The sequence below is a fragment of the Mesoplodon mirus genome (genome assembly GCF_964341445.2).
Source record: "Mesoplodon mirus genome assembly, chromosome: 15".
Taxonomy (NCBI): domain Eukaryota; kingdom Metazoa; phylum Chordata; class Mammalia; order Artiodactyla; family Ziphiidae; genus Mesoplodon; species Mesoplodon mirus.
The window spans coordinates 6,776,293-6,789,074 of NC_138991.1; positions in this window are offsets into that span (position 1 = coordinate 6,776,293).

The window sequence follows — 12,782 nt, forward strand, 5'->3', positions numbered from 1 at the left end:
GCATTCCCATGTGTATTCTTTGGAAAGAGACACGTGTTTTTTTTTTTTTTTTTTTTTTTTTTTTTTTTTTTTTTTTGCTGTACGCGGGCCTCTCACTGCTGTGGCCTCTCCCGTTGCGGAGCACAGGCTCCGGACACACAGGCTCCGCGGCCATGGCTCGCGGGCCCAGCCGCTCCGCGGCATGTGGGATCTTCCGGGATCGGGGCACGAACCCGTGTCCCCTGCATCGGCAGGCGGACTCTCAACCACTGCGCCACCAGGGAAGCCCTGAGACACGTGTTTTCTTTGGAAATATATTTTGGTTTATTCTTTTTTTTTAAATTAATTAATTAATTAATTTTTGACTGCGTTGGGTCTTTGTTGCTGCGCGGGCGGAAAACTGGGGCTACTCTTCGTTGTGGTGCGTGGGCTTCTTGTTGCAGAGCACAGGCTCTAGGGGCGCGGGCTTCAGTAGTTGTGGCATGAGGGCTCAGTAGTTGTGGCTCATGGGCTCTAGAGCTCAGGCTTAGTAGCTGTGGCTCACGGGCTTAGTTGCTCCACAGCATGTGGGATCTTCCTGGGCCAGGGATCGAATCCGTGTCCCCTGCACTGGCAGGCGGGTTCTTAACCACTGTGCCACCAGGGAAGCCCTGGCTTATTCATTTACACATATAATTGTCACTTTTTTTCTGCCCAAAATATGTCTTATAGACCTTGCTGTGTCAGGGCATATTGAGTTGCATGACATTTTTTAATTGTTAGGTAGAATTCTATATTGTAGAGATGCACTTTCTTTTGCATGGCTGTCTCTTGGCAGATCTTTAGATTGTTTCTGACTCTTTGTTCATACAGACAGGCTGCCGAGAGCATCCTTGACATATCCATGCGAGTCTTCCAGGAATACTTTTTTCCAGTCAATACTTTTTCTTGGAAAAGTGATTTGTGCCTGCAGATTCAAATTTAGCAAGCATTTGCCAGACTCTTCCTTTGTTCTGGGCTCGGTGTTAGATGTGTTAGGTGTATCCATCATCTTATCTAAACCTTCAGCCATTAGTGAGGTGAGTGGTACTTGAAGCCAGGGGGCCAGAACTGACCCACTGCACCCTGTCAGCTCCCTGCATGGTCCTGTGACAACCAGTTATAGTTATGGAGAGGAAGGGACTTGGGAGTCATACTCCCTAGATTCTGAATTCAGATCCTTGCTCTTTCCTGAAGGACGTGGCATGACACTTTTTTGTGTCACTTAATCTCTTACAGCTTTGGCTTCCTTACCTGGAAAGTGGAGCTATGAATAATACCTTGATCAGATGGTGTGTGACCTGTGGGTTATCGTGGATCCAACAATATGAATGAGATTTGAAACGTAAGAAGTACCAAATAGGCAAAGGTTTATGCTGTGATGGTGTCAGTGAACAAAGTCCCTGACCTCAAGGAGGTTAAATTCTGTACCAGGGATGGTTAAGCACGTCACCAGGACAGAATGGCATCCAGGTCACCAGGCATCTGACCAAAAGGCCAAAGTCCTTTGTTTCTTTTTATCCCTCTCCCCGCACGTTCCCTCAGAATTGCTACTGCTTTAAACATCTCTGAGCCTTTCTATTAGTTCAAAGAGATCTAAATCAGGAACTTTTGTTTTATTTTGCACCACATCCAAAACTAGGAAATGGATCCCCTTTTTATGGATTTTTGGTAATTTGGAAAGTAAACATGGCTTGAGAATTGGGATGAGTATGGAACCTTCAAAAATAATAAGTAGTTTTAAAGTGCCTTCTATGTATCACAAAGTATGTTCAAGCTTTACTTAAAGTCCTAGAACTCCTTAGGTTGCAAGATCCAAAAGGCTTACCTAAACTTCCGTGAGCAAAAAGGTAATTTATGAAACAAATCATTCCAGTATATTCCATCTTCTGGCATGGTTGGATCTAGGAGCTTAAACAGTATTGTAAGGACCCAGTCTTCCTCCCTTAAGGATTTTGGTCTGTGTTCCTCTGGTCAACCTTCTTCTTCATTAGGTTCTCTTTTTGGGGTAGTAATATGGCTGCCCTCTGTTCTGAGCTGATGTCCTATTCTTTTAGTAATTTAAACTGAGCATCCCTCTTTCCCTGAAAAGTAAAATAACTTGAGTTGGGCCTTATTTGTCCTGATGGCTCCGGATTGGGTAACGTGTCCATCCTTAACTGATTGACTGTGGTCAGGAGAGGAGTTACTGCGATTGGCCAGGCCCAGTCAAGTGTCTGTCCTTGAAGCTGGAGAGCGATAATCAGTAGCCATTCAGATCACTTGGACTGAGAGAAGAAAGGCCCATTCTGTACAAGGTCAGGGGAGTGGGAATGGGTGTTGGGTTTGCAAAAATCTCAGATGCCTCATGTGAGTATTACATTTAGTTCTCATAATAATTCCATAGAGTGGTACTGATAGTCCTTGGTTAGATGGAGAGGCAGATGCTTTGAGCGGTTAACTCACTTGCTGAAGCCCACTCAGCCAGCAGTTGGAGAAGCTGGGTTTTGAGTCTGGGTTTGACTGCATTCTCAGCCATTTCATTCTGTCCCTGTTCTAACATTACCACCCGACCCCTTTCCTCCCCCCACTTCCCCCACCCCAGTGCGGAGGGTCATCCATGCGAACAGCCAGCGCTGCTCAAATCCCATCAGCATCGCCCGTGCCTGGTTTCTCTGAATGGCACACTCAGCGTTGCAGCAAAGGTGGGTCAGTGCACAGTCATATTAAGAGAAATCTACTAAACCAATACATGAGGTCTGCAAAACCACTGGTCTTTCCTACTTCCCATCGAGTGGCCTGCGCTCAGGGGTAAAGCAAGGGGGCTATAAATCACAGGAAAGTTTCTCCTTGACGCATTTCCACAGCTGGAATGTGAAGCAAAGTGTTGTTTACTTTGTTTAACACCACAATTAGTAAAAATCAAAATGTCTACAGATACATTCACTGTAGTAAATTATTAGGTAATTAATCTTAATGCTCCTTGCTCTGAATCACCAACTTACTTTGGCTCTGGAGCCACTGAGACTATTTCTCAGGAATCATAATGTATGATTGCACCAAGGCTTAATGTTAAGTGCAACAAAGTTTGAATACAGTGGAAGGGATTTAGGATGGATACATTCCAAAAGAGGGAGGGGAAGAGCTTTGTGTAGTGTGGAAGGAAAACTACAGACTTGCAACAGGAACGCAAAGCAGGGAGGAGAGGTGTTCTTTTTAAGCGATCTCCAACTTAGATTTTCTTTTTTTCTGCCAGCAAGTGTTAGCCCTTATCACGTCATGCTTGGGCTATTTTAATAGAGAACTTCTTTCTCTCCTCTCCTCTCCTCTCCTCTCCAGACCATTGTACCAGATTAATCTTCTTGAAGCACAGGATTTATAGCACAGCCTGATTGATTAAGTCTTTAGTGGCTCCATCTTGCTAATAAACAACATACAAACACCTTCGTGTAAATTTTTTATTCTTCCTCAATCTGGCTTTCAAACCACCTCTTCTGTTAAAGCTCAGGGTGACGCCTTTGAGCATCTGACCTGTGCCCTGCACACCCCTCCTGGGCTTTCTTATTCTGAGCTGATGCTCCTTCCTAGGGGTGGGAAGATGTAAAACAGTGATGGTTAAGAGCAAAGCGTCTAGGGTGAGATTGTGTGGATTTTAAAGCCAGCTTTACTAGTTACTGATTTTGTCACCTTAGTCCTATTAGTAACTTTATTTTTAAAAAGTTTGTTTATGTATATGTTTATATTCATAGAATTTAAAAAAGTTGTTTATATTGTCCTGGAACTTTTTTTTTTCCCACTTAATAATAAACCCAGGAGAAGTAATAATATATGTCCATATATGTGTTATTTCTTTCCTGTGGTCTATTATATGGAAATATATATATATATATATATATATATATATATATATATATATATATATATATATACACCCATATATACGTATCTCCCATTTCTTAAAAAATAGCAACACAGCATTATATATTGTGGTCATGTCACAGTTGATTCAGCCATTGCCTTACCGATGGGAATTAGGGTTGATCTGTGTTCTTTGTGCATTTTAGCTCTTAAACTAAAGCATCCATTTTGATTCCAACTACATTAATTTGTTTCTTGAATAAGTATTTATTGAATACCTATTATGTGCCAGACACTATAGTAGCTGTTAGGGACATAATGTCGTCCTGCTATCACCAACTCTGTAGTCTCACGGACAACAGATTTGGGGAACAAGGGTGTTCTCAGGACAGGTGTTGTGATGTTACCCTTTATACCAGGTAGGCTCTGAAGCCAGCAAGTACAGGTGGCCAAAAGCAAGTAGCATCAGAATTATTCTTGAACATCCTCTGAACTGTTTTCAGAGTGTTCAAAGTTCTTATATGCAGTTCTCTATGATAAAGGGGGAGCTAAGTGGAGAATTCTGAAATATTTCTCTTGCCCTCAGCCTCTGTTTTCTTTTTTAAAGCTCTAGGCCTCCATAACTTTAACTCAGGTGCATGTGTGTAAAAGAAATCATGAGGCCTTGGCAGGTGTTGAGGTGAGAGACGGTACATGGTTAGTTGTCAGGTTCTCAGATTACTTATGGCTTAGGATTGCATATATTATATGATTCCACTTTATAGAAAATGCTCACAGGAGCCAATGACAAGTTCAGAAACTCAGAGAACTATTCCATTTGTCACTGGAACCAGCACCCAATTATTTCATGTGTTGTTTCTTCTTGAAAACAGAGAAAAAAAAAAGATAAAAAAGAACAAAAGAGCATTGCTCACCACCCAGTTCTACAAGGATTAAGTCACAACCCACTGCAGTCACCCACCAACAGTGCACCCTGAGAGGAATTCAGGATGAGGTACTCTGTGCTTTGGATAAACAGGCCCTTAGATAGTTAGATGTGTACCTCAAGAAGAATTTCAATGACCCCCAGATTCTTGCATCTTCCCATATACAGAAAAGCACTAAAATCATCAAACTGTGATGTTTGTTCTTTCTGATTAGCACTAATCTTTTACCAAGATGTATGCTTGACTGCATGTAGTTCCTAGCCAAAAAAAAAAAAAAATATATATATATATATATATCATGTATAAACTAGCATCTCCTCTCCCTCTTCAGAGCAGTTCCTCAGAGCTGTCTCCCAGGCTATAGTCCTCAGTAAGACCCTGAATAAAACTTAATTTCACACACACACACACACAAAACATACATAATTACGACCTCTAATGGGTGGAATTCAGAGCCTTCTGAAAGACTGTCTCCTGGGTTATAATCCTCAGGTTGGCTCAAATAAAATTTTCCATTTCTTTCTTAGATTGACTATTGATTTTTTTTTTTATTGACACTACTTTCATTGGTTCAGTGCTTGGCATATAACTTTTTTTCTATTTTCTTTATTAAATGTTTAATTAATATAAATTAATAAATTAATTTTGTTATGATCACTGTAATTATTCTTTATAAACCTGTTTAATGTATCTGCTCATGAAAATGTTGGTTGGATCTGGCTCCTTGTCATGGTCTCTACGTGTGGGTCTCTCATTCCTATGGGATTCTCAGCACCTAGAATATCCCCCCTGAGGTGCCCAAGTGCTTTTAATAAAGACTGAACATATCCCTTAAAACAAACCTTACAAAAGCACTGAGGTTGCTAATTGTTCTTGGCTGAAGATGTTACCTGGCATTTGATCTTTAGACAGGCCTTGTGCAGTAAATGGATTTCAAACTCAATTGGGAAGCTCAGTGATCTCATAAAAGCACAATAAAGACATCGCTTTCTCAGAAGCCCCTGAGGTTTGAGTGTCCTAGAACTGATTAAAAGCTGTTTCACTGAGTGTTACTTTTCAAAGTGAGTGAATATTCTGATGAGTACGGCTGTTTGCACTGAACTACTTTTTAAGTAGTAGCTTGATTTGCTGTTTTGATAAGTCTGATGAAGAGTGCTTGAACATTAGCAGAGATTTAGCAGGCATTCCGATTTGTTGGTACAGTTTTCCCCAAATTGTAGGAATTATCCTCTCATTAATACTGTTGTTTGCTGTTTGGGCTAAGGCATGTAGTGAATGCATTGTAATTAGGATAAAACCGGAAACGAATGAACAGATTGGTTAATTGTCATAAGTAAATTTCCTCCTGAGTCCTTTTACACCATGTCAAGATGTAGGGAAGCAGTTGAGGATGACCGAGTACCATGCTTAAGTCTAATTACATTGGAGTTTGATACTTTACTGTGACCAATCTATATTTGCAATGTTCGGTATCTTTTGAGAATACAGCCGAGTGTCATGCCATTGGCTCTGAAGAAGGGAGGTTTAGAATCACACATAAGGTATAATCCTTCTGATGAAATGTCGAAATCCTTTAAATTCCAAAGTGAAAACTTGGGAAAATTTCCCAGTTGGAGTTCTTCTCTGGAACAAAAGATTCAATGTCAAATTAGGGTGGTGGTCGAGAGTTTTGGAGACCCCACTTTTATAATTACAAACTAACAACCAGCTGTAATGCTGTGGCCTGGTAGAGGCTGTATCGGTTGACAGATGTAGCGTGGGGCTTTAAGACCACTCTTAATTAACTGAGTGACCTTAGGCCTCAGGTAAGTAAAAGTAAACAGGATGACCAACTTGTCTTGGTTTGCCCAGGTCTCCCTTGGTTTTAGCACTGAAAGTGCCACGTGCTGGGAGGTGCCACCTCAGCCCCAGGCAAACCAGGACAGTTGGTCACCCTATCTGAAAATGAGGCTACAAACACAAAGGATCGTTAAAAGAATAGAGGATAATCGTCCTCACTGAGGGTCGAGCTTGGTGATGTTGGATGAGTTACTTAATCTCTCTGAGCTTTTGTTGCCTCACCTATAAAATGGGACGTAACATCTACTTTGCGCTGCAGTTGGAGGGCCTACAAATAGGATATGAGGTGAGCTCTCAGGGTACGTGAGCTAAAGCTAGCAAAAAGAACCTGTAGCTGCTTTGCTGTCAATAAAAGATGAAAAAAACTTATTGTGAGCCCCAAGGAAGGAAATTAGATTGAACTGGGGAGGGTGTATAGGTATTTGCATGTATATGTTTTTAGTTAATTCATTACTCTCCAGAAACATTTGTGTGTCAAACACTGTGGTTTTCTTCGTGAAGCTTGTAGTTTGCTGAGGAAGATAAAGATAGATACTATCAAAAAATCATACAAATAGATGGAAAAGGGCAACTGTGATAAGGCTGCAGAGGAGAATGGCCTGATGCTGTGGGAACTGTTAGTGGGAAGATTTGACCTGGTCAGGAGGACATCAGAGGTGCTTTCTCTAAGGAGCTGGGGAGTGAGGCCCAAAGAGAAGGGAGGATCCTTCTCAGCAGGGAAAAAGGTATGTGTGCTGTCAGGAGCCTGATCAAAGAAGAAATAAAAGAATGCCAGAAGGGGCTTCCCTGGTGGCGCAGTGGTTGAGTGTCCGCCTGCCGATGCAGGGGACACGGGTTTGTGCCCCAGTCCGGGAAGATCCCATATGCCGCAGAGCGGCTGGGCCCGTGAGCCATGGCCGCTGAGCCTGCGCGTCCAGAGCCTGTGCTCCGCAACGGGAGAGGCCACATCAGTGAGAGGCCCGTGTACCACACACACAAAAAAAGAACGCCAGAGGTATCAGGAGAGAGAGGAGGGGAAGAGTGAGGCTGGTTGGCGGCAGAGCCAGACCACGTGGGCCTCCCAGACCGTGGGGAGGTGGGGTTTGTATTAATAGGAAGGCCTTTAAATAGAGTGAGGTAAACAAACCAACACAAACAAAGTAATTGAACTTGAATCTAATCAAGCCTCTAGATCAAACTACCAGGCTTCAGGAAGTAAGAGGGAGAGAGGAACAGGCTAAATGTCACCCAGGGGGGCAACTAGCCCAATCCCGAATGCGGGGCATTCTGCAGGACAAATGACCTGGTCTGGCTCTCTAGCAAATCCATGACTCACAAACCAAAAAGGAGGGGGGAAATTAATATAGAATAAAAGGGGCTTAAGCATCATAACAACTAAATGCAATCCATGGACTTTGCTATTCAAACAAACCAACTGTAGAAAGGCATCTTTGAGTTAATCCAGAGGAAATATGAATATGGACTCATCAATGATATTAAGAAATTGTTAGTATTGATAGGTATGAAAATGATGTGGTGATTATACTCTTAAAATTCCTTATTAGGGATTCATACTGAAGTATTCTGAGAAATAAAATGACATTGGGGATTTGCTTTAAAATTCTCTGGCAAAAAAAAAAAGGTGCAGAAGATGGAGGCTATAGATAAAATAAACTAAATAAAATAAAATAAGAATTGGCAAATGGTTATAATTTTTGAAGCTTAGACTTGTGGAGGTTCATCATATTATTTCCTCTATTTTGTGGATGTTTAAATGTTACCACAGTGAAAAGTTAGGTTTAGACATGGTGATAGAAAGATGGTAACATGATCAGATCTGTGTTTTTAAAACCATTTCTCTGGCCAAATTTGTAAAGCGTATGTTGGCCAAAATGCATGGATTTGACTGAATGACAAAATAACTCATTCTAACGTAAGGAATAACTGAGCAGAAATGGAAACTCTTTTATTTTATTTTATTTTTTTTTTGTGGTCCGCGGGCCTCTCACTGTTGCGGCCTCTCCCGTTGCGGAGCACATGCTCCGGACGCGCAGGCTCAGCGGCCATGGCTCACGGGCCCAGCCGCTCCGCGGCATGTGGGATCTTCCAGGACCGGGGCACGAACCCGTGTCCCCTGCATCGGCAGGCGGACTCTCAACCACTGCGCCACCAGGGAAGCCCCAGAAACTCTTTTATTTAATTAAGATGCAGGGGAAGAGGAATGGGGACAAAGTTTGATTAGTTGGTTGTTCATCCAGAGAGCTTTTGGCGCCCAGGCATCTCTGCCTGTTTCTTCTGGAAGCAAGAGTAGGATCTTCCTTCGGGAATCTCATCCCCTGTATATTCGTGTGTGACTCCACCCTCCCTCCCTAGGAAGGCATGTAATTCAGATTTGGTCAGAGTACAGCCCTCCCCTGGGTGCCATGGAGATTGGTATCCTTTGAATCAGTGAGATTCAAACCTGGGACTTTTGCTGAAGCTCTTGGGAAAGAAGCCCTCATCTTCCACTGGGCTCTGAGGACCAGAGTCTAGAGCTGCTGGCAGCCACTGTCCACCACGTGGAGAGTGCCTGGCTGCGAACAAAGTGACCGCAGAGGAAAGCAGGGTTGGGGTCTGGAGAGAGCAAGTAGTTAAACCCCGAGGATAGCATTTCAGACTTTGGATCCAGCCAGGCCTGCAGTGAAGCTATACTTAAACTTTTTTTTTTACAAATCAACAATCAATCTCAGTTTCCTGCGGCTAATTTGGATATGTTTCTTTCACTTGCAGATGGACCAGTTCTGAGTGATAGAAAGTTCTGGAAAGGTTTTGTAGCTTTGTCACATTCACAGCGGTGTAACCTCTCCCCATAAGCAGTTCAGAGCTTGTTTGAAAGCTTCTTCCATATCTACTAATAGCTCGATTTCTATTCGGCCATCAGCCAGTGTTCTCCTTCTCACTGGAAATCTTTCACAGTTTCAAACTTATACGCTCACAAACCACTTTTTAATGGCAACCCAGGTATTCTATGGAAATCATTGTATGTGGTAATTAGTAATCTGCAAGATAATTTTAGTTAATTTTAAATTTAAAATCTGTCATGCAAAACGAGTCAGATCAGCGTGGAGCTACCAACAAAAGAAACGAATCAGAGTGTGAGAGAAGCCGCGCGCAACCCTGGAAATAAAAATGTGCAGATTTCTCAGGGAATAATCATTGTCTCGATTTTTACTTGTAATTATAATTTAATTATGAACCTACTTTTGCGACATTTTAAAAGTACATAGTTAGCATTTAAGTGCTTTCCATATAATTATCTGTTATTGAACCGGCTCATTATGGAGTGGTTGCTGCATAAATTACTGGGCTTTGTGTAAAAATCTTTCTTCACTTCAGGTTTACTTGAAATAAAATAAGACAAATTATTTGAATGCTATTTAGCGGCTGCCCAATATTGCGTAGCTTCTTCAAACCTGACCATCTTAAAGACTGGAGTATAGGTGAACTCTTGTTTGTTGTGCTAATGTTGGTGAAGATCATTTCTGGAACCCAGGAGATTTTCCCTCCCTCCCTCCCTCCCTTTCTTTCTTTCTCCCTAAGAATTTACTCTTTCTTCATTGTTCCCCTTGGGACCTTCCTAGAGAATACATGAAAATCCTGCTTCAGACACCTCCCTAGAGCCTCAGCCTCGTGGAAGAAAAGGTCAGTGAATATTTGATTAAGAGTCTACTGTGTGGGGCTTCCCTGGTGGCACAGTGGTTAAGAATCCGCCTGCCAATGCAGGGGACACAGGTTCAATCCCTGTTCCGGGAAGATCCCACATGCCGCGGAGCAACTAAGCCTGTGCGCCACAACTACTGAGCCTGTGCTCTAGAGCCTGCGAGCCACAACTACTGAAGCCCGTGTGCCTAGAGCCCGTGCTCTGCAACGAGAGAAGCCACTGCAATGAGAAGCCCGCACACCACAACGAAGAGTAGCCCCTGCTTGCCGCAACAAAGACCCAACTCAGCCATAAATTAATTAATTAAAAAAAAAAAAAGTCTACTGTGTCCTCAAAAGGCCTGTTCTGGGCCCCGGTAGAATATGGGTGGGAAAGAGAGTAAATAAGGACATTTGAGCACTGTTCCTACTTATCTTTTCTCATTCAAACCTGCCAACCTGAAGGAATGCAATAACAAGGTATATTCTAACACTGCCCCATGTTACAGAGCAGAAAACTGAGGCACAGAGGCTGGCAGCTTGCACAGGGTTGTATGGCCGGGGCACCAGATCAGGATCCAGACCTAAACAGTGTGACTCCCGAGACCCTATACCTAACAGCTATTGTGCCCCGGCCCGGGGGGGATGGAAGATGCTGGCAACACCACAGAGGCTCCTGCAGAGAACGGAAGGCCCTGAATACCACAAAGAGAGGAGCAGCACTCCAACTTGGCATGTGAATGGCTTTCTAGCACCTGTATTCCAAAAAAGAATTGTGGGCCAAACCAGGGAGGAGATTGTTTGTTAGAACATCTGGGCCCTCGGCCTCATGGGCCTCCTCCTGTTCTCCTGGGCAACCAGGCAGCAGGTAGGATGTGCTTTGCAAATTGTTAGCTCTGTAGGAGAGTGCAGGGTCAGCAGTACTGCTGCCTGTATCTGCATGCTCCGTTTTTCAAAATCCCCAGGGTATGAGAATCTGCCCAGGGATGGAACATCCAGTTAAGTTCAGACTTCCTTGATTGTTAAATTTCATTTATTCAGGTCCATAGATCAATTAAAATTAAATGCTGCCATAACATCTAAACATTATCTTACAAATAATGATTCTACCTCAAGTTCTAAAAGAAAGGGATGCCATCTTTCAATTACACTTAGGCCTGTGTAATCTCTACAGCTTCTCTGTGCTGGATTTAAAGGCCATGGAAACATGAAAAGGAAATAAGCCTAACATTTATCAAGTGCCTACTGTATGCTAGGCAGCATGATGGCTACTTACCAAATATGAGCTTGTTTTGAACAGATACCCAAGGATTGACTTGTATTCCCATTTTGCAGGTGAGAACACTGAGGTTTAACTAACTTGCCCAACTTGTTGGTGGAGCTGGGATTCTAGGTGAGGGTGTCTGATTTGAGTGTGCTTCCTAATCAGTACTCAGGTAGAGGAGCGTGACTCTCCAGGTGTGCAGGCTGGGTTAGGATGGCACCTTGGGTCCCCCTCTTCTCAGAGACTCACAGGGCTGCCCCCTTCTTGTTCACAAAGGGCCCAGGTGAAGCTGAGACCAAACAAGAAGACACACCAAGCTGTTCGTTTCTGGGATAGTTACCAAGGGAAGGACACACAGCAGATGAGCAAGGGTGGCCTTAGAAGCCCAAATATATCAAGGAGGAAGCAAGCTTTGGGAGCTGGAAGATCTGGTGATGGATGGGAGGGGCCTGGATACCAAAGGTGGAACGGGACAAAAGCAAGACTAGGGGCAGATGGAAGGAATCCCACATCCAGACAGAGTGGTGGCGATGAGGTGAGAGGTGTGTGCTCCATCACATGAGGGCTCCCTCCTCTCTTTCCTCCCACGTGGTCCCCCTTCCCTGCCCCAGACACTAGAACCCTTCAGGGTCCAGTTCAAAGTACCTACCCCTCCTCCCCGCCCCCGTAGAGTTTTCCGCTTTCCTATATTCCTCCACTGTCTTCTCCCAAAGACTCCAGCTCAGACCTTTATTATAGCACGTGCGATCATAATTGTGTGTCTGACCTTTCCCAGGGGATACATGAATGGAAGAAAGGTACGTTCTGTTGCTTTTCCATTCGTATCTACCCAGTCCTAGTGAGGTGCCTGCATGTGCAAATATTCAACAGAGGGTTGAATAAATGCGTTTCCACCTTGCCCGGTTTGTTCATCTCCTGTGTCCTCCCTCTAGAATGAAATATTCCTGAGATAGGGTCTTGGTTTTGTTTGCCATTGCATCCCCAGGGCCTAACACAGAGCCCTGAAACTGACATACATTAGGGTCTTAATAAATATGTGATAAATAAAAGAATCAATTATTCTTGTACTTCAGACATTGATCAGGCTGGAAAGTTTTAGTTTGTTTATACCATGAAGGAGCACAGCCCACATAAATCACTTTACGGGACAGACTCACCAACAAGAACCAAAGGGGAGTGGAAACAGCCCAAATGCCCATCACCTGACCAATGGATAAGCATCCATACAGTGTAAGCATCCATTCAGCTGTAAAAAGGAAGGA